General features: G+C 37.4%; 1 protein-coding gene across 1 annotated transcript in view; it reads right to left on the bottom strand.

Moving 5' to 3' along the window:
- Positions 1-20,451, bottom strand: part of TBC1D5 (TBC1 domain family member 5) — a 589,141-nt gene that overhangs the window by 554,536 nt on the left and 14,154 nt on the right. The window contains exon 2 of the mRNA XM_058290770.2: positions 9,421-9,481. The gene's annotated coding sequence lies outside the window, so the exon portion shown is untranslated. The remainder of the gene's footprint in view (positions 1-9,420; positions 9,482-20,451) is intronic.

The raw sequence follows: 20,451 nt of genomic DNA, 5'->3' as shown, positions 1-20,451 counted from the left end.
AGTGGCATATGGGCACTCTGCATTTTATGCATGAATTTCCTGTAAACCTAATATAAAATAAGAAAACATTCTCAGATAAGCAAAAGGTAAGGGAATTCTTCAACACTAGACCAGCCCCATAAGAAATTTTAAAGGTTGAAAGAAAATGTCATTAGACAATAGACAGAAGTCACAGGACACTAAACAATAGATAAAAGCCACATGAATAAATAAAGATCTCCAGTAAGATAATGATATGGATAAATACAAATGCCAGTACTATTGTATTTTTGGTTTGTTAACTCCACTTTCTAAATCCTACAGGTTCTAAAATTCAAATGCATAAAAAGTAAAGATAAAACAATAGTTTTTGGACCCATAGTGTAAAAACACATAATTCATGACAAGACTGTACAAAAGTAATGAAACAGGGAAGCAGCTGTGGCTCAATTGATTGAGTGCCCGTCTACCATATGGGAGGCCCAGGTTCACATCCTGGTGCCTCCTTGTGAAGGCAAGCTGGCCTGCGCCCATGGAGACCTGGCACAGCAAAATGACGCAACAAAGGGAGACAAGGAGACACAGAAGTACGTGCAGTGAATGGACACAGAGAGCAGACAGCAAGCAAGTGGCAAAGTGGGGAGATAAATAAAATAAACATACATCTTTTAAAAAAAGTAATGGAACAGAGGTTGGGAGATGCTAATACAGTAAAGTTGGTATCCAACAAAATGAAGTTGCTAAAGTTAAGCCCCTTGGTAGCCACAAATAAAATACTGGAAAAATATGCACATAAGCACAGAGGGAAATGAGAAAAAATTCTAAAGGGTTCACTACAAACTATCAACTAAATACAAATACAGGCATTTATAGAAGTACTGAGGTACAAAAACTGAAAAAGACTTAGAAAAAACAAAAAATAAAATGAAAGAGGAAAGTCCTGCAGTATTGGTAGGTGCTTTCAAGTAAACAGGTAACTCTCTCCAATGAAAAACCAAAGAATGGAGAGCAGATACAGCTCAAGCAGTTGAGAGCCTGCTGCCCATGTACAAGTTCCTGGAGGTTCAATCCCTGGTACCTCCTAAAAACAAAAACAAACAAACAAACAAATGAAAAACCAACTCTCATCGGGGAGCAGATGTAGCTCAATGGTTAAAAGCCCATGTATGAGGTCCTGGGTTCAATCCCCAGTAGCTCCAAAAAATAATAAATAAAATAAAATAAAATAAAATAAAATAAAATAAAATAAAATAAATAAAATAAATAAAATAAAATAAATAAAATAAAATAAAATAAAGGCAGAGAATGGCAGAGTAGATAAAGAAGCATGACCCAACTATAAGCTCTTCACAAGAGATTCAACTCGAATTCTTAAGACACAAATACACTAAAAGTGAAACAATGACAACAAAATATTCCATGGAAATCAAAAGATAATCAAAAGATAGCGGGGCTGGCCATACTAATGTCAGACAAAATGGACTTTAAGTCAAACCCTGATAAAAGGCGCAAAAAAGGACACTATATATTGGTAAAGGGTCAACTCCATCAAGAAGATTCAACTATTATAAACATACATGTACCTAACAACAGAGTTCCAAAATATATGTGGCAAACATTGATAAATTTGAACGGAGAAACAGTTCTACATTAATAATAGGAGACATTAACACACTACTTTCTATAATGGATAGAACTTCTAGACAAAAGATAGTAAGGAAATAGAAAACTTTAAAAATACTGTAAAGCAACTAGACCTGATAGACACATATATGTAAAACACTTCACCCAACCACAGAAAAGTACATATTCTTCTCAAGTGTACACAGATCATTCTCTAGGATAGACAATATACTAGGTCACAAAAGAACTCTCTATAAATTTTAAAAATTTGAAATCATCCAAAACAGCTCAATTGCTCACAATGGAATGAACCCACAAATCAATGACAATGGGAAACCAAAAATTTGCAAATATGTGGAAATCAAACATAACAAGGGAAATTAGGAAATATCCTGTGGCAAATGAAAACAAGAATAAAACATACCAAAATTTATGGAATGCAGCAAAGGCAGTATTGAGAAGGAAATTTATAGCTCTAAATGCTTACATTAAAAAGGAAAAACAAAAACCCTAATCTTACACCTAGAGGAACCAGAATAAAAGAAAATGAGTAACCAAACCCAAAGTGAGCAGAAGGAAGAAAAAAATAAAGATTAAAATAGGAATAAATAAAATAGAGAATATAAAAATAGATTCATGAAACCAAAAGTTGGTTCTTAGGGGGAAAAAACAATAAATCTGACAAACCTTTACTGGACTAGCAAAGAATAAAGAGAATTCAAATAAAAATCACAAATGAATGAGGGAACATGACTAACAACCTTACAAAAAAAAAAAGGATTATAAGATGATATTATAAACAATTATATGCCAACAAATTAGACAACTTAGATGAAATGGAAAAATTCCTAGAAACACAAAAGTATCTAAACCTACTAAAGAAGAAATAGAAGATATCAAAAAAAGCAATTACAAGAGATTGAATCAAAATCAAAATCTCGGAACAGATGTGGCTCAGGTGGCTGAGTGCCCATCTCCCACTGAGGGGGCCCAGGTTTGGTTTCTGGTGCCTCCTAAAAAAGAAACAAGCAAACAATGAGCAGATGACAAGTGGGAGCAACGAGCAGGCAATGAGCAAAAGATAAGGGAGTCATTGTGGGAGGGGGGGAAGATCAAAATCTCCTCACAAAGGAAAGTCCAGGACCAGACTGCTTCACTGGTGAACTTCATCAAACATTCAACAAGAGTTAATATCCCAATCCTTCTGAAACTCTTCCTGAATCCTTCTGAAACTCTTCATGAAGAGGATGGCAGATTTCCTAATTCATTCTAGGAGGCCATCATCACCCTAATACTAAAGTCAGATCAAGATATCATAAGAGGGAAGCAGACTTGGCCCAATGGATAGGGCATCCACCTACCACATGGGAGGTCTGCGGTTCAAACCCCAGGCCTCCATGACCCGGGTGGAGCTGGCCCATGCGCAGCGCTGATGCACACAAGGAGTGCCCTGCCACACAGGGGTGTCCCCCACATAGGGGAGCCCCACGCGCAAGGAGTGCGCCCCGTAAGGAGAGCTGCCTAGCGCAAAAGAAAGTGCAGCCTGCCCAAGAATGGCACAGCACACACAGAGAGCTAATGCAGCAAGATGACACAACAAAAAGGGACACAGATTCCTGGTGCCACTGATAAGGATAGAAGCAGTCACAGAAGAACATACAGCGAATGGACAGAGAAGGCAGACAACTGGGGGGAGGGGTGGAAGGGGAGAGAAATAAATAAATAAATCTTTTTAAAAAAAGGTATCATAAGAATATGGACTAGAGTTAGCAGTAATACTTAAACCCTGTTCTTTCATAATTTGTTACCAACATTTCACAACAATGCAAGGAATCTGTGGTGGGGTGATAGATGAGAGCCCTGTAAGATGCATGTTTGTTTTATAAGTTCACAACTTTGACTACACATGTATTGTTTATGTATGTTCATACACGAATGATATACTTCAATAAATTGTTTTTAAAATGAAAAACAATTTTAAAGGAAAAAATAAAAAAGATATAAGAAAATTACAGACCAATATCCTTTGTAAATATAGATACAAAAATCCTCAGCAAAATACTAGTAAACTGAATACAACTGCACATCAAAAGAAAGTGAGGGGTGAAGTAGATGTGGCTCAAGCAATTAGGCACGCACCTACCACATGGGAGGTCCCAGGTTTGGTTTCCAGTGCCTCCTAAAGAAGATGAGCAAGAGAGCAAACTGACACAATGCCACAAGATGACACAATAAGGAAACACAATGAAAGACACTACAAGCAGGGAGCGGAGGTGGCTCAAGCAATTAGATGCCTACTTCCCACATGGGAGGTCCTGAGTTTGGTTCTCAGTGCCTTCTAAAGAAAGAAGATGAACAGACACAGAGAGCACACAAACAGACACAGAGAGCAGACAGTGAGTACAAATAACAAGGGGGGGGGTGGAGGGAGAAATAAAATAAATCTTAAAAAAAAAAAAAAGGAAAGTGGAGGAGGGGACCAGATTTAGCTCAAGTGGTTAAGCACCCGCTTCCCATATATGAGGTCCTGGGTTCAATTCCTAGTACCTCTTAAAAACCAAACAAACAAAAGAAGAAACCAACTCTCATTGGGGAACAGATGTAGCTCGGTGGTTGAGCATGTGCTTCCCACATGTGAGGTCCCAGGTTCAATCCCGGGTACCTCCAAAAAAGAAAAAAAGAAAAAAAAAATGAATGCAAAGGTGGCTCAACATAAGAAAATCAATTAATGATGCAATGTATCACATTAATAGAATGAAAGAAAAAAACTGAATTGAACTGATCAATTCAACTGACACAGAAAAGGCATCTTACAAAATTCAGCACCCTTTCTTGATACAAACATTTGGAAAACTGGGAATCACGGGGCTCATCCTCAACATGATAAAGTGCATAAACCCACAGCTAACATTATATACTCAATGGCAAAAGACTGAAAGCTGCGCCCCTAAGATCAGGAACAGGGAACAAGGTAAGGAAGGCAGCTATCACCACTGCTATTCAACCATGTATTGCAAGTGCTAGCCAGAAGAAATAGGCAAGCAAAAAAATAAAAGGCATCCAAATTGGAAAGGAAGAAGCAAAACTAGCCCTATCTGAAGATGATATGATGCTATATATGGAAAATCCAGAAACATACAAAAAAGCTAGTAATGCTAATAAACAAGTTTGACAAAATGGGTAAAATCAAAACATAAAAATCAGTTATGTTTCTAAACACCAGCACGGAGCAATCCAAGAAGGAAAAGAAGAAAACAATTCCATTTACAATAGCAACTAAAAGAATAAAATATCTAAAACTAAATTTAACCAAGAATGTACAAGACCTGTACAGAGAAAACTACAAATCATTACTGAAAGTAAAGATGACCTAAATAAATGGAAAGCTAGTCCATGCTCATGGACTGGAAGACCTGGTATTAAGATGTCAATACTACCAAAGCAATTTACAGACTGAACAAAATACCAATTAAAACTGCAATAGTTTTCTTTGCAGAAATAGAAATGCTAATTCACCAAATTCATATGTGGAAGAACAAGGAACCCCAAACCACCAAAAGTATCTTGAAACAGAGGAACAAAGTTAGAGAACTCTCACTTCCTGATTTCAAAGCAAAGCTATAAAAGTACACTAATCAAAACAATGGTTCTGACACAAGGATAAATACATAGGATAAGGGAACAGAACTGAGAACACAGAAATAATTACACACAGCTATGGCCAACTGATTTTTGAAAAGGTAGCCAAGTCCACTAAATTGTTTAAGAGCAGTTTTGTCAACAAATTTGTTGGAAAAGCTGGATATCCACATGCAAAATAATACAACTGAACCCCTACCTCCTACCACATACAAAAATTAACTCAAACTCACAGAAACAGAAAATAAAATACATATTACCAAGGGTGGGGGGTCAGGCGAAATGGAGAATGAATTCATAATGAGTGCAGGGTTTGTTTGGGGTATTGGGAAAGTTCTGATAATGGATAGTGGTGATGGTCATACAACACTGTGACTGTGATTAATCTCAATGGTATTTACACTTGGGAGTGGCTGAGACAGAAAAATACAGATTATGTGTATGTTTCCACCATTTAAAAAAAAAAGGGAGCAAGACTAAAGAGACAATAACAACTATATGCAATACGAGGTCCTGCAGTGGATCAAATAATGGAGGAGAAAATTTCCAAAAGATTACTGGGACATATGAAAATATTGGAATATAGACAATAAGCCTTATATTAATGTCCTATTTCATGAACTTGATACCTCAACTGAGGAAGTCATATACATAAATATCCTTGTTCTTTGTTAAAGTACAGGGAAATGTTAAGTTTTCACAGAGCACGATATAAACAACCAACTCTCAAATGTCTAGAAAATAGGAAAATAAATAGCTGGCTAGCTAGCTAGCTAGACAGATGAAAGAGAGAAAAAGGGAGGGAGAAAGAGGAGGAAGAAATGGAGAGTGGTGGGAGTTAAACCTAAGAGATAGGGTGTTTATTCTAGGGGATAATGAAAATGCTCTAAAATTGATTGTGGTGATGGTTACACAACTCTGGGGAATATATGAAAGCCACCTGAATGGTATACCTTAAGCACATTGTATGGTATGTGGATTACGTCTCAATAAAGCTTTTAAAATATATAGCTAATTCTCCTGGGCTCTCTAATTTTCCCTTTGCTCTCTTTGTGGATCTCATCCCCTACATGTATTCAAATGTAACCTAGTCTAGCCAGTATCTCCTAAACCTTTGTCACCAGCTCTGACCATTCTCCCGACCTCCAGACCTGAACTTCTTTACCTTCTGCCACATGTACAATTCAAGGAGTCACCTCAGTTGCCCTGTAACAAAGATCAAACTCATTATCCTACTCCAGTACACTTTGTCTCAGCTTATAGATGCTACAATCCTCATAGCGACCTGTGCTAATAACTCATATTTCTTCCACCCACCCACCCCATCCCACATTCAGTCACAAATTTCTTTTTTTTTTTTAGTCACAAATTTCTGTCCATTTTACATCTGCAACATCTTTTTTTCCTTCAACTAATAAAGTCATTATTTTTATATTATAATAAATTATATTCCAGAATGCAGGTCAAGAAATTGACAGTCTCATATGTACCACACTTTTTCCTTCTCAAAATCCTTCAGTAGCTTTCCACTCACAACAGTGAAACCCCAGCTCCCCACAGCTTGGCCTTCAAAGACATCCATGAAGGTGCTCTGTCATCCCTTCCTACGTCATACTCCAGCCTGAAATGTCAGACTCCTAAAAGCACTTTCATTACTCCTTTCACACACTTCAGCTTTCAGACCTGGGTGCTTTTTCTTAGCACTGTTCTCCACTTACCTAAATTCTTTATCCTTCTAAGACGTATATGCCCTTATTGTCCTCAGTTAATACTGCGTTCCTCAAATCTAAGATGTCGTCAAATTATAAAAATCTGCCAATTTTAGAGATGTTAATTAAAATGTGAGGAAATGTACATCTTAGGTGCAGAAAAACACAGTAAATAGTGTCTTCCTCTAAATTACCTTAATACCCCATTTGTATTTCTATTTAACTTATTTCTTGGGCCTTATTCTTTTGACCCCATTAGATTACAGGCTTCTTGCAGACTAGGAGATAGCAGAAATCCCACTAGATACTGAGTCATACAACCTAGGCTTGAGTGCTTTAAAAAAAGGCACCAATAACAACACCTATTTCACTTCTATTATCAGAACTCAATTAGAGAATATACATTAAAAATCAATTTTCACAGTACATCTTATTCAAACACAGATTTTTGGTATTTTGAAAGATATATATATTAGCCAAAATTAAATGTCATACTGCAAATCTGACACTCTTCAATATCAGAAGTTACACTAGGGAATACAGGAAATTTTTCCCAAGTTTCTGTGAAATTATTGCCTCCTGTCACAGTTGAGTTTACCTGGCTCCAGGAGAGCACAGCACCCCTCCAGCAAGCCACAGAGCAGAGTACATGATGACTAACTAATACTCCCCACAGCTACCTTTTAAAGAGCAGCGGGTCTCAGACTCACTCCTTTCTAGCCCTAGATCAGTGATCCTCAAGGAGAGTAAGTTTCAGAATATTCAAAGAGGCATGTACAATTTGAAAACAAAATAGCATTTTCTTTATTGTTTTAAAGTTACATTATTTATTTTGAATTTTCAAGTAACATAAAAGAAAAGTGCACATTTTTTATGTGTATCAAAGTGGGACAGGGGTTGAAAAACTTAGCATTAGGAGGTATTTAGATGAAATGACTGAATCTAAAACATAAAAAGACGACAACTTTGAGAGTTTATGTCCATCGCTCCTCTACAGCCAGAACTACTGTAATGTTCTCTTAACTACTGCACCTCAAATGCAGCAAACCTTTAAACACACCTTCTATACTCCAGAACAATACAGGTAAAACACAAAGCTAATGAGGCTACCCTACTACCCCTTCAATAGCTCCCTATCAACTTAAGAATAAAAATAACCTGACCTCTCCCAGCTCTCCAGACCCATTTTAAGGCCCTATCTGAACCAAACTTGATGCTTCAACATTAACCTGACTCAAGTTTCTTTCAAGCTTTGAGCCTTTGCTCATGCTTTTCATTCTTCCAGCACTGTCCCTTCCACCTTCCTCTACCAACTGAGCTTTAAAGCTCACCTTTTCCTAACCTCCTGAAAGCTCTCCACAAAATACAAGGCATGTTAACTGCTCCTTCAAAAATCATATGCCCATCTCGAACTTATCACATTCTATTGAAATTTAAATTATCCTACTGTTTTTTTTAAGCAATCTCTTCCAGTAGACTGTAAATACCTCAAAACCAACACCCAAGCCTTTTCATCTTCGTAATTCACTTAGGGAATACAATTCCACTCAGCAAACGTTTTAACTCAACTTGAAACGCTGATCTTAACATTGGTTTTGGTCAAACTATTGAATTCCATCACTAAAGATAAACAAGAGTTCTTATTGTTTTTGTTTTGTTTAGCAAATTCTTCTTAATAACTAGTGCTACCCAGGTGCCCATGCACTGACAAGTACCAAACATACACTAGTAGCATGGTTGTTGGGCCAGTCCCGTTTGCTCTCAGCTCCCTTTCCCAGACTTAACCTTAACTACTGCTATCATAGGCAACTGCATTTGTCCAGCAACCTTGCCCACTGGCTTCCAGGAAGAAGGGGTGACACTGATGGTAACTAGAAGGCAGAAGAGGGAGAAACCAGCTTGTTGTTACTCCTCTCTCGCTCCTGCCTTTGTCTCCTGCCTTCCGAGGCCCATCCTTTTTCTGTCCCAGACCCCACCATACAGCGCTGCCCCCAGGTCACGGCAACAGCACCTTTTCTCGCCTTCTTCCCAAGCCTAATGGGAGCTTAGAAGCTGCCTACTGCTGTCGTCTCAGTTTACCCTGTTGGCCTCTCAGTATTTCTAACACCTGCCACAAGTTTCTGTCTTACCCTTCCTCTATGGGAAGACCCAATGCGGGGACAATGTCCTAGGTGGACATTCTGATTCTGCTGTTAAATGTCATTTTTATTTTTAAAAATGTATCCATATAATACAGTATGAAAACTCTTAATTGTGGACAGCTTATTAGATAAAAAATATTATTTGAACACAGACAAGGGGGGGGGGGCAAACTTCCAGGCATTAAATTCTTAAAAGTAAGAATCTAACATTTTATTCATACTAATATATTCCTCACTGGGATGAAGTCTCTACTCAGCTGCAATGCTTGCCTGAATTAAGTCAATCACTAATGATAAAATAAAAAAATGTCACATTTTTAAAAACTTACTTAGTAGAACGGAGAAAATTGGAAGGATTGTAGGATTTGGAGTCACTGCAGGCCAAGTCATCTGTTCAGGGGGAAAAAAATATAAAAGACCTCCTGTTATCATTCAAATATACAAAATTCAGCTCTTTTACAAGACAAATTCAACAAGATTAGTGAGGTAAAAGATACACCATTATCCATTATTCTTGTTTCGTAGCTGTTCTTTAAAAATCATAATATATTAAGGTTGTAATGAACTATCTTACCATAAGAAATAAGGGCAAAATTTATAAACAGTTCATTGATAACAGATTATTACAGGACTTCCCATCTCATTTTCCAAGTAATCATCCTACAAAATTATTTTAATAGAGGTAGTCTGATGAAATAATTCAGTAATCATTCACCATTCATAAAATATTTCAGGATATGAAATATTTCTAGGGAAGAGAGAATATCTATTGTTTGCTTTCACTTTCTAAATAAACGATTTCTTAATCTCTAAATTAATTTGTTCTTGAACTCAACAATATATATATATATATATATAAGACAATGATTCCTAATCTAAAGCAAAAGATCAATTTAAGTACAGACTTTGAGAGAGGTAAAGAAGGAGTTAAAGAATGCCTGTTAACAGGCATTTGTTGAGCAACTGAGCTATGCGGAGCATTTTGTGTAAATCACCTCATTTTATTAAAAACCCTATGAGCCCAATCCCTATCAAGACTGTGAAGTAAGATGCTTCAGGGTTCTGTCCCCCCACAGAAGCTTTGAACAACTAGCATAAACTGAAAGAAACATCTTTCTCAAAGCTCCAGAAAATAGTTAAAGGACTGTAGGAACACGGAGAGAAGAGAATCAAGAAACAGGCATCTTGAAAGAGGAAGGACCTCAGAGTGCCCTGGGTGCTCTCCACAATCCCCACAGGAGCCTAACACAGAGCCACCCAAGCTCCCAGTGCAGGTCTGGGTCCCTGGTCCCAGTTCTGGGGAGCAAAGAAATCCTTGTGCATGAACCGGGAATATGTATATCTGGCCCAATCTGTCTGATGGTGTAAGAAACTTGCTATCCAAAAATTTGCCGTGTGTAGAAGGCAGCTCACAGAGCCCCACTGCTGAATACCGTGGGAAAGCAGTCACATAGCTTTCTTGGGCAAGGCACTGCTGGCTCTGGGCTATACAGTTCAGGTACCCCGAGTCATGAGGAAACGATTTCTTAGGGAAGAAAGGACACTGGCATCGAAGTAAATTGGGGAGTTCCCTGGGCCACACGCTCATACCCACAACAAGAAACCTATGCGGCAAGGACCAAGGAGGCCTCTAGAGACTGGCCTCAAGCTATTCTCCAAACTCATTGTACTCAAACTCTTAAGGAAAGCACCACATGGTTCACTCAGCAAAGACTAGGAAAGGCATTTTCTTTTATTCATTATTTATTTAACAGCTGCTAGAATTCAAGGAAAGCTCTAAAACCCTAGCTGCATACAAGCTTAAGGAACATACGCCTCAGAGTCGAAATTTCAAGGGATAACATATCAAAATATCAATGTTCAGATTGTACCAAAAGATTAAAAAAAATATGAAGAAAAAGGAAGTGATAGTTCACGCAAAGAAGAAAATTAACGTATTTGAAACCATCCATGAAAAAGAGCAGAACTGGGACACATCAGAAAAGACCTTTTAAAAAATAGTTCTTAATATTCTCATAAAGGAAATATTCTCATAAATGGACAAAGAACTAAAGGAAATCAGGAAAACAATAGATGACCTCAAAGAGAATATCAATCGACAGAAGGAAATTATGTAAAAGGACCAAACACATCTGAAGACTACAGTACCAGAAATCAAAACTTCTCTAGAGGGATTCAACAGCAGATTGGAGCTGGCAGAAGAAAGAATCAGTGAACTTGAACATAAGACAATTAAAATCATCCAGTCTGAGGAGCAGGTGGAAGAATGAAGAAAGGTGAACAGAACCTGAGGAACCTGTGGGACACCAAAAGCACATCAATATATGCATTGTAAAATTCCCAGAAGGAGAAGAGAGAGAGAATATTCAAATAATTAATGGCTGAAACCTTCCCAAATCTAACGTAAGAAAGGAATATACACATTAAAACACACAGGGACATACCCAAATAGACTCATTCCATGCCAAGTTATAATCAAACTGTTCAATGCCAAAGCACAGAATTCAGGAAATGGCAAGAGAGAAGTAATGTATCACATACAAGACAGCCTTAATAGAAGTGTGTCCATTTCTCATTAAAAAATCTGAAAACAAGAAGGCAGTGGGATGACATATTTAAAGTAATGAAAGCAAAAAACTACCAGCCAAGAATTCTATATTAAGCAAAACCATCTTTTAAAAATGAGGGAGAGGAAGTGGGAGTAGCTCAGTGGTTGAGTGTCTTTTTCCGAAGTACACAGTCCCAGGTTCAATCCCTAGTACCTCCCCCACTACCCTCCAAATAAAAAAGAGGGACAAATTAAGACATTCCCAGATAAACAAAAGTTGAGGGAGTTCATCACTACTAGACTGGCTCTACAGGAAAGAGAGTTCTGCAGATTTAAAGAAGGGATAAGAGACAATAGATCAAAGCCAAATGAAATAATAAAGCTCTCCAATAAAGTTTACGACATGGGTAAATATAAATGTTAGTACTAGTGTATTTTTGGTTTGTAACTCTACTTTTTATATAGGTTCTAAAGGCAAATGCATACGATGCAATGATAAAACAAGTGGTTTTGGACTCATAAACATGCAACTTGTGACAAAAACTACATAAAGGTGGAGGGACAGAGGGCACAGGAACACAGTTAGTATAGACTATTGAAGTTAAGTTGGTACCAAAACAAACAAGATTACTATAGATTTAGGTTAAATTAAGTCCCATGGTATCTGTGAAGAAAATATCAGAAAGCAAGCTCATAGAGACAGGGGCTAGAGGTAAGGGAAACGGAGAGTTAGTACATAATGCATAATAGGTGGAGGATTTGTTTGGGCAAATAGGTAAGTTTTGGTAATAGAAGTGGTGAGGGTACTTCAACACTGTGAACAAGAGTAATGCCACTGAATGGTAGGCTTGGGAGTAACTGAGATGGAAAAGTTTATGTTGTATATACATCCCCACAATGTTAAAAAAGAAAGTGGGGGGAGTAACTAAAGAGACAATGGCAATTAAATGCAATACATGATCCTGGGTAGGATCTAACAAGAGAGGACAAAAGGCTCAAAATGACATTATTGGGACATATAGAGAACAGGGAATACAGACTTCAAATTTTCTATCAATGTTAAATTTTTTGAACTTCATAATTGTACTTAAGGTGGTCACTTAAGTGAATATCCTTGTTCGTAGGAAACATACATGGTAGTATGAGTATTCAGAAAGCATGTTATACATAACCTACACTGAAGTGTTCAGAATGTGTACTGATGGATAAATGGAAAGACAGATGGATAGCTAGAATGATAAACAGATTAACAGAATGCTAAGGCAAACATGGCAAAAATTAGTGGATCTGGGTATCTATGGGTGATGGCATTCTCTGTATTATTTTTGTATCCATCCTGTAAGTTTGAAGGTATTTCAAAAACTATTATCAAATGAAAGTCTTCCAGGGTTCTACACTAGCTGTCCACATTATGAAGCCATTAAGGATACACTACTTTTTCACTTAAAATTAGATGCTATATTTAGTACCTTATAAATGGAATATTTTTTCAGCAAAGGGCTATAAAAATAGCCAACTAAAACCCACTCACATCATTATTTATTTCAGATAAGTAATCATGACTAATTGGAAGAGCATATTTATTCAAGGTTTTTAAGAAATGGACTACTAGCATGGATTAAAACAACAACCTTGGGGAAGCGGACTTGGCCCAGTGGATAGGGCGTATGCCTACCACATGGGAGGTCTGCGGTTCAAACCCCGGGCCTCCTGAACCGTGTGGAGCTGACCCATATGCAGTGCTGATACGCGCAAGGAGTGCCGTACCACACAGGGGTGTCCCCCACATAGGGGAGTCCCACGCGCAAGGAGTGCACCCCGTAGGGAGAGCCGCCCAGCATGAAAGAAAGTGCAGCCTGCCCAAGAATGGCACCACACACACGGAGAGCTGACACAAGATGACGCAACAAAACAAGACACAGATTCCCAGTGCTGCTGATAAGGATAGAAGCAGTCACCGAAGAACACACAGCGAATGGACAGAGAGAACAGACGACTGGCGGGGAGGAGGGGGAGGGAAGGGGGAGAGAAATAAATAAAAAATAAATCTTAAAAACAAACAAACAACAACATTGCTTTTGTTCAGCATATCAGTTCTCTTAATAGTGTTGTAAAGTGTGAAGATAGGATTATATCTAAAAACCCCTTTGGTTTTGCAAAAAAAGTCAAAGAAGAGAGCTGAAGAAATATATGAATAAACCCTAATTAACATATTCTGGTAGTAATTTCTATTCCTATGAGGATTGACTGGTTCACATTAGTTTGTATCATAAAATAACACTCATTTTCAAAATATAAAAGATTGGAGGAAATAAAAGACAAAACAGGGACTCATTCAAATGTAACCTATAATTTTTCACATAGTAAAACCACTAATTAAAAAGAAACTGCCAGCCTTTGACATATAAACAACCAAAACTCAAAATATGAAAAACAAAGTCAAATGTAAACAAGAAAAAATGTCTGCATGAGTTTCGTACTGTTCTTCTCTATTGCTATGTATTTTTACTAACGCAAAATATCAATCTAGAAAATGTAACTTAACATTGTTTAAAGTTTGTGATTACAAGGAATTACCTTCAGGATTAGAAGCAGCAATGAATGAATACATACAATACATGACCCGAGTGCATAAAAATTTGCTGCTGCTCAATTTTTGCATGACATAAGTCTCAAAAGTAAATCAAGAAGATTAAAACATTCATGATGTATAACAGGAGACCCGAGTGTGTGTGTATTTAGATAAAGTGGTTTCACTATTTAAACCCCAAAGATGTTCCAAAGTATTTGAGATTCCTAGGGTTTCTTGAAAGAAAAGAAATGCCTAATTCGCTTTTAGTAATGTCTCTGTAACGAAAATCAAAAGAAAAGCTATAAATATATTCCTGTAACCACCATTCTAAAAGTGTTTTTTTAAAAAAGAATAGCTTCTGAGTTGTCCTCATATATCATTTTAAAATTTTACTATGATAATAGCATAGTGTTAAATGATAATACAACTAGCTAATGCATGGGGGAACTTCTGGGGAAGACAGGAGAGTAGGAAGTGCCAGGACTCAGTCCATCTACTAAAACAACTATTAAACAGGCAACAACAGTGAGAAACAACTCTCTGGAACCTCCAGAGGATAGAAGAAAACTGTACAACATCCATGGAAGAGCTGGCGGAAGAGGCTAATAAACTAGGGTAAAGAACTAGCAAACTGCTCTCTTCCCAAGGCAGCACTAATACCCATCCCCCAATCCGGTCCCTGGCTAGCTGCTGGTGACACCAAGAGACATAAATATCCTCTTCCCCAAGAACAAGGGTGTGCACAGCTGATTACCAGCAACAGCCTTTGACTAACGAACTAGGATTACCAGGTCCCATCTCTGAGGGAAGCTACTGTTTTGACCAACCCTAGACAAAGGTAGCTACAGCAATTATTTCAACCCTCATAGACAAGGGCAGAGTGGGTGGAGATTTAAAGATGCAGGGTTTCCTCGGGGGTTGCATGGGAAAGCTAGATGCATTTGCCAGGCAGGCCAGGAAAGCTCAGTTTTGGGGAGCTGTTGGAGAAGTATCTGGTGCCCTTCCTGACTCCCCTCAATAGGGCACTCTAGAGTTTATCTGTACCCCCTTTGTGGGTCCCATACCCTGTTTTGGCTGTAAAAGAAGAAATTGAGAAAGTCCTCCCCAAGGTCACACTCCTCCCAGAATTTGCCCTCCAAGGAAGAACAGTGTGAGACAACAAATGGAGCAGAAAAAAACTATAGAGGCAGACAGTGCAAAACAAAGGCCAGCAAACTTCAGATAGCCAGGAGAGAGAAGTTCATCCAGTGGGAAACAAAAGACAAACTCCTGTAAACGGGAACTCAAAAACACCTAACAAGCAAAAGCCCAGGTCAAGACACAGGCCCGATAAGATAGGGAAAACCCTGCGCAGTGCATTCACCGTAGGCAGACCTTCCTGAAGAGAGGTGGGAAGCCCAAGAAAATCACAGCTAGTTACCAAACCAGGAAGCAGACAGCACAGGGAATAAATCCCAGAGTTAAAACTTTAAAATATTAAAATGTATAGCGTGCAACAAAAGAGGACAAAACAAAGAAAGAACAGGAAATGATGACCTATCCAAAGGAAGAGGATTAAAAATATAGAGGGAAAAAAGGGAAATAAGAATGTGAACACACTGAAAACTGACTTTTTAAAAAATCATCTTATAAATGCTCAAGGAGATAAAGGGAAGTACACAGAAAAACTAAAGGATATCAGGAAAACAATGAATGAACAGTACAAGAGTCTAAGCATGGAGTTAGAAATTTCTAAAAGGAACAAAACAGAATTACTGGAGTTGAAGATTACAAGAAATGAAATGAATAATGCCCAGAAGGATTTCAAGAGCAGACTGGAGTTGGCAGAAGAAAGAATCAGTGAACTTGAAAACAAAACACTTGCTATAAATCAGGCTGAGGAGTAAGAAGAAAAAAGAAATAGTAAAAGCAAAGACAGCTATGGGACATCATCAAATGTACCAATAAACATCTTTCAGAAGTCCTAGAAAGGGGGTGGGCAGAATGAGTAGTCAAAGAATAATGGAGAACTTTCCAAACTTAGCAAAAGACGTGAATATGCACATCAATGATCAGAGAACACCTAAAGAGATAAACATGAAGAAAAATATACTCTGTCACATACTGAAGAAACACGAAGGACAAATAGAGAGTTCTGAAAGCTGCAAGAAAAAAGCAATGTGTTATATACAAGGAGGTCCCAGTAACACTGAGTGCCTATTTATCATCAGAAACCTGGAGGCAAGAAAGCATGGGTTGAAATACTTAAAATGATGAAGGAAAACAACTGCCAACCAAGAATTTTACATCCAGCAAGATTTTCTTTCAAAAATGAGGAAGAGATTAAGATATCCTCAGATAAACAAAAGCTGAAGGAATTCATCAGACCTGCCCTATAAGCAATCCTAAAGGGAGTCTTTGAAACTGAAAGGAAAGGACACTAAGCAGTGGTCAAAAGCAGCATAAAGAAATAAAGACCCGTGGTAAAGGTAACCATCTGGGTAATTATAAATGCCAGTATTATTGTATTTTATTGTTTAGTATGTAACTTCACTTCTTACTTCCCACAAGTGCTAAAATGCAAACTCCTAACAGGTAATGACAAATCTAGGTTTTTAGACATAAACTATACAAAGATACAAGTAGTAAGATGTAAAAAAAAAAAGTGTGGTGGGACAGAGGGGTAAACAAAAGGTTTATGTGCATGCTACTGAAATTAAGCTGGTACCAAAACAAATATGATGACTATATAATAAGGTGTTAAATTTTAACCCTATGGTAACCACAAAGAAAACATAAAAAAATATATCCAGATAGAAATGAGAAGGCACTCATATGGTACAACACAAGAAAGTAAATAAATATTAAAATAGGCATAAGTGGAAGTAAGGGATAAAAATGGTATGAGACTTAGAAAGTGCATATATGAAAAAGCTACATTGTACTCAATGGTGAAAGGCGGAAAGCTTTCCTGCTGAGATGGAAAACAAGACAAGGATGACCACTGTCTCCACTATTATTCAATATTGTGACAGAACTTCTAGTTAGAGCAATTAGGCAAGAAAAAGAAATAAATGGCATCCAAATTGGAAAAGAAGTAAAACTTTCACTATTTTCAGATTATATGATACTATTATCTAGAATGTCCCCAAAAATCTACAACAAAACTACTAGAATTAAACTTTTTCAGCAAGTACAGGATACAAGATAAATATGAAAAATCAGTAATATTTCTATACATTAGTAATTAGGAATCTGAAGAGGAACTCAAGAAAGAAATTCCATTCACAACAGTGACTGAAATAATCAAATACTTTGGAATAAACTTAACTAAGGACATATATAGGACCTGTACTCAGAAAACTACAAAACACTGCTAAACAAAACCAAAGAAGACAAATAAATGGAAGGACGTTACTTGTCCGTGGATTGGGAGACAAAATTTGTTAAGATGAAAACTCTACCCAAATTGACTTATAGTTTCAATGTAATCCCAATAAAAATTCCAACTTATGCAGAAATGGAAGAGCAAACTATCAAATTTATTTTGGAAGGGTAAGGGGCCCCAAGTCACCAAAAATATCTTTAAAAAGAAGAGTAAAGCTGGAGGACGCTCACTTCCTGACTTTAAAGTATAATACTTAGCAGCATGGTACTGGCATGAAGATAGACATGCTGCCCAATGGAGTTGAACTGAGAGATCAGAAATAGACCCTTGTATCTATGGTCAAGTGATTTCTGACATGGCTGTCAAGTCATCCAACTGGGTCAGAAGAGTCTACTCAACAAATGGTGCTGGGAGAATTGGATATCTGTATGCAAAAGAAAGAGGGCCCCTACCTCACACCTTATACAAAGATTATCTCAAAATGGATTAAAGACCAATAAATAAAAGCTGGTACCATAAAACTCCTAGAAGACAATGTAGGGAAAAATGTCTAAGATCTTGGGGTAGGAGGTGCCGACAGCATGAGTATTAAAAGAAAAAGTAGATAAATGATATCTTCTCAAAATTCAATACTTCTGTGCTTCCAATGACTTTTTCAAGCAAAGGTTAAAAGGCAGGCTAGTCAATGGGAGATATTTTCTCCCACTGGAAACCACATATCCAACAAAGGTTTGAATTTCATGTTGTATAAGGAGATCATACAACTCAATAATAAAGAGACCAGCAATCCAATTTAAAAATGGGCAAAAGATTTGAACATTTTTCCAAAGAAGATATACAAGTGGCTAAAAAACACATGAAAAAATAAAATTTTAAAATTTTTTAAAAATTTTCAAAAAACAACAACACATGAGAAGATGTTCAACACCACTACCTATGAGGGAAATGCAAATCAAAACTACAATAAGAGATTTTACACCTTACAGAATGGTTACTATTCAAAAAACAGAAAATTACAAGTGTTGGAGAGGATGTGGAGAAATAGGAATGTTCCTTCACTCTCAGTGGCAAAACAGAATTGTGCATCCTCAGTAGAAGTCAGTTTGGTTGTTTTGCAGGACGCTAAATTTAGAACTGCCTTGTGATAAAGCAATTCTGCTCCTAGGAATATATTCAGAACTGAAAGCAGGGACACAAACTGACGTTTGTAGACTGATGTTCACAGTGGCATTAGTCACAATTACCAAAAGAACCCAAGTGTTCTTCAACCAATGAATGGATAAACAAAATATGTGTGTGTGTGTATATATATATATATACACACACGATGGAATACTATTCAGCTGTAAGAATAAATGAAGAGGGGATGCATATAACAACACGGACAAAACAGAGACATCATGTTGCATGAAGTAAGACACAAAAGGACAAATATTGTATGGTCTCACTAATATGAACTATATACGATAAGTAAACTCATAGAGGTAAACTCTAGAGTATAGGTTATTAGGAGTTAGAATGTGAGTTGTGAATGGGAGCTGATAATATAGTAGAATTTTTAATAAGGTTTTCTGTAAAAGTGTGGAAATGAATAGAGTTGATGGTAACATAATGAGCGTTGATACATAACACTGCTGATTTATAAATATGATTGTGGATGAAGGGGGTAGTCTGTGGATGCAAATGTCAATTGAAAGGAAGTTAGAGAATAATCTAGGAAATGTATAACAGTGATTTCAGTAGTGTATGAAGACTGTAATAAATAGTATAAATATAAGAATGTCCTTTTACAGAGTATTAAGAACATGGTGACACATGGGAAAACTACAACTCATGTACCTTATGGACAATAGTTAAAAGCACTACTGCAAAATTTTTGCAGCAAAAGTAAAGAAGATATTTTATCAATTTTAAGGGAGAACCATGAGGGGTACGAGAAAGTATGGGATTTTTCCTTTTGGAGTAATGAAAACATCCTAAAATTGACTGAGGTGATGATGACAGCACAACTTTGTGATGAAAATGAGAGCCACTGAGTATACACTTTGAATAGACTGCACAAAGCATAGAACATAGAACATAGTGAATCCAGTGGTGGAAGATGGACTGTGTTTAACAGTTCTCTCATCAACTTTAACAAATATATAATATTAATACAGGGTGTTAATTGGGTGGGCTGGGTTAAAAAAAATACTAAATATCGGGAAGCCGATGTGACTCAACTGATAGAGCATCCGTCTATCACATGGAGGGTCCAGGGTTCGATCCCCAGGGTCTCCTGACCCGTGTGATAAGCTGGTCCACACGTAGTGCCACACAGGGACGCCCCCGCATAGGAGTGCCCCACACGGAAAGGAGTGTGCCCCATAAGGAGAGCCACCCTGCAAGAGAAAAGCGCAGCCTGCCCAGGAGTGGCGCCGCACACACAGAGAGGTGACACAGCAAGATGATGCAACAAAAAAGAGACTCAGTTTCCCAGTGCCATGAGATAATGCAAGAGAACACAAGAGGTACACACAGCAAATGGAAACAGAGAGCAGACAATGGGGTGGAAGGGGAGAGAAATAAATAAAATAAATCTTAAAATATATATATATGTACATCAAATGTAAGATATTGGCTATAGTTAGTAGTAATACTTTGACAATGCTCTTTCATAATTTGTTACAAACATTTCACAACCATGCAAGGTGTTGGTGATATATGTATGGGGTGATGTATAGAAACCCTGTATGATGATATGCATGCCTGTGTTGTAAGCTCACAACTTTTACTATACAACATGTATATTCAGGTATGAATGATATACTTAAAGTTTTTAAAACTTGAATGAAAAAAAAAAAAAAAGCCACTTCTGTAGGAGTGTGGGAAGA

The sequence above is a fragment of the Dasypus novemcinctus genome, chromosome 31 (genome assembly GCF_030445035.2).
Source record: "Dasypus novemcinctus isolate mDasNov1 chromosome 31, mDasNov1.1.hap2, whole genome shotgun sequence".
Lineage (NCBI taxonomy): Eukaryota > Metazoa > Chordata > Mammalia > Cingulata > Dasypodidae > Dasypus > Dasypus novemcinctus.
Note: the sequence above shows the minus strand (reverse complement) of the source record. Positions and strands in the feature narration are given on the sequence as shown.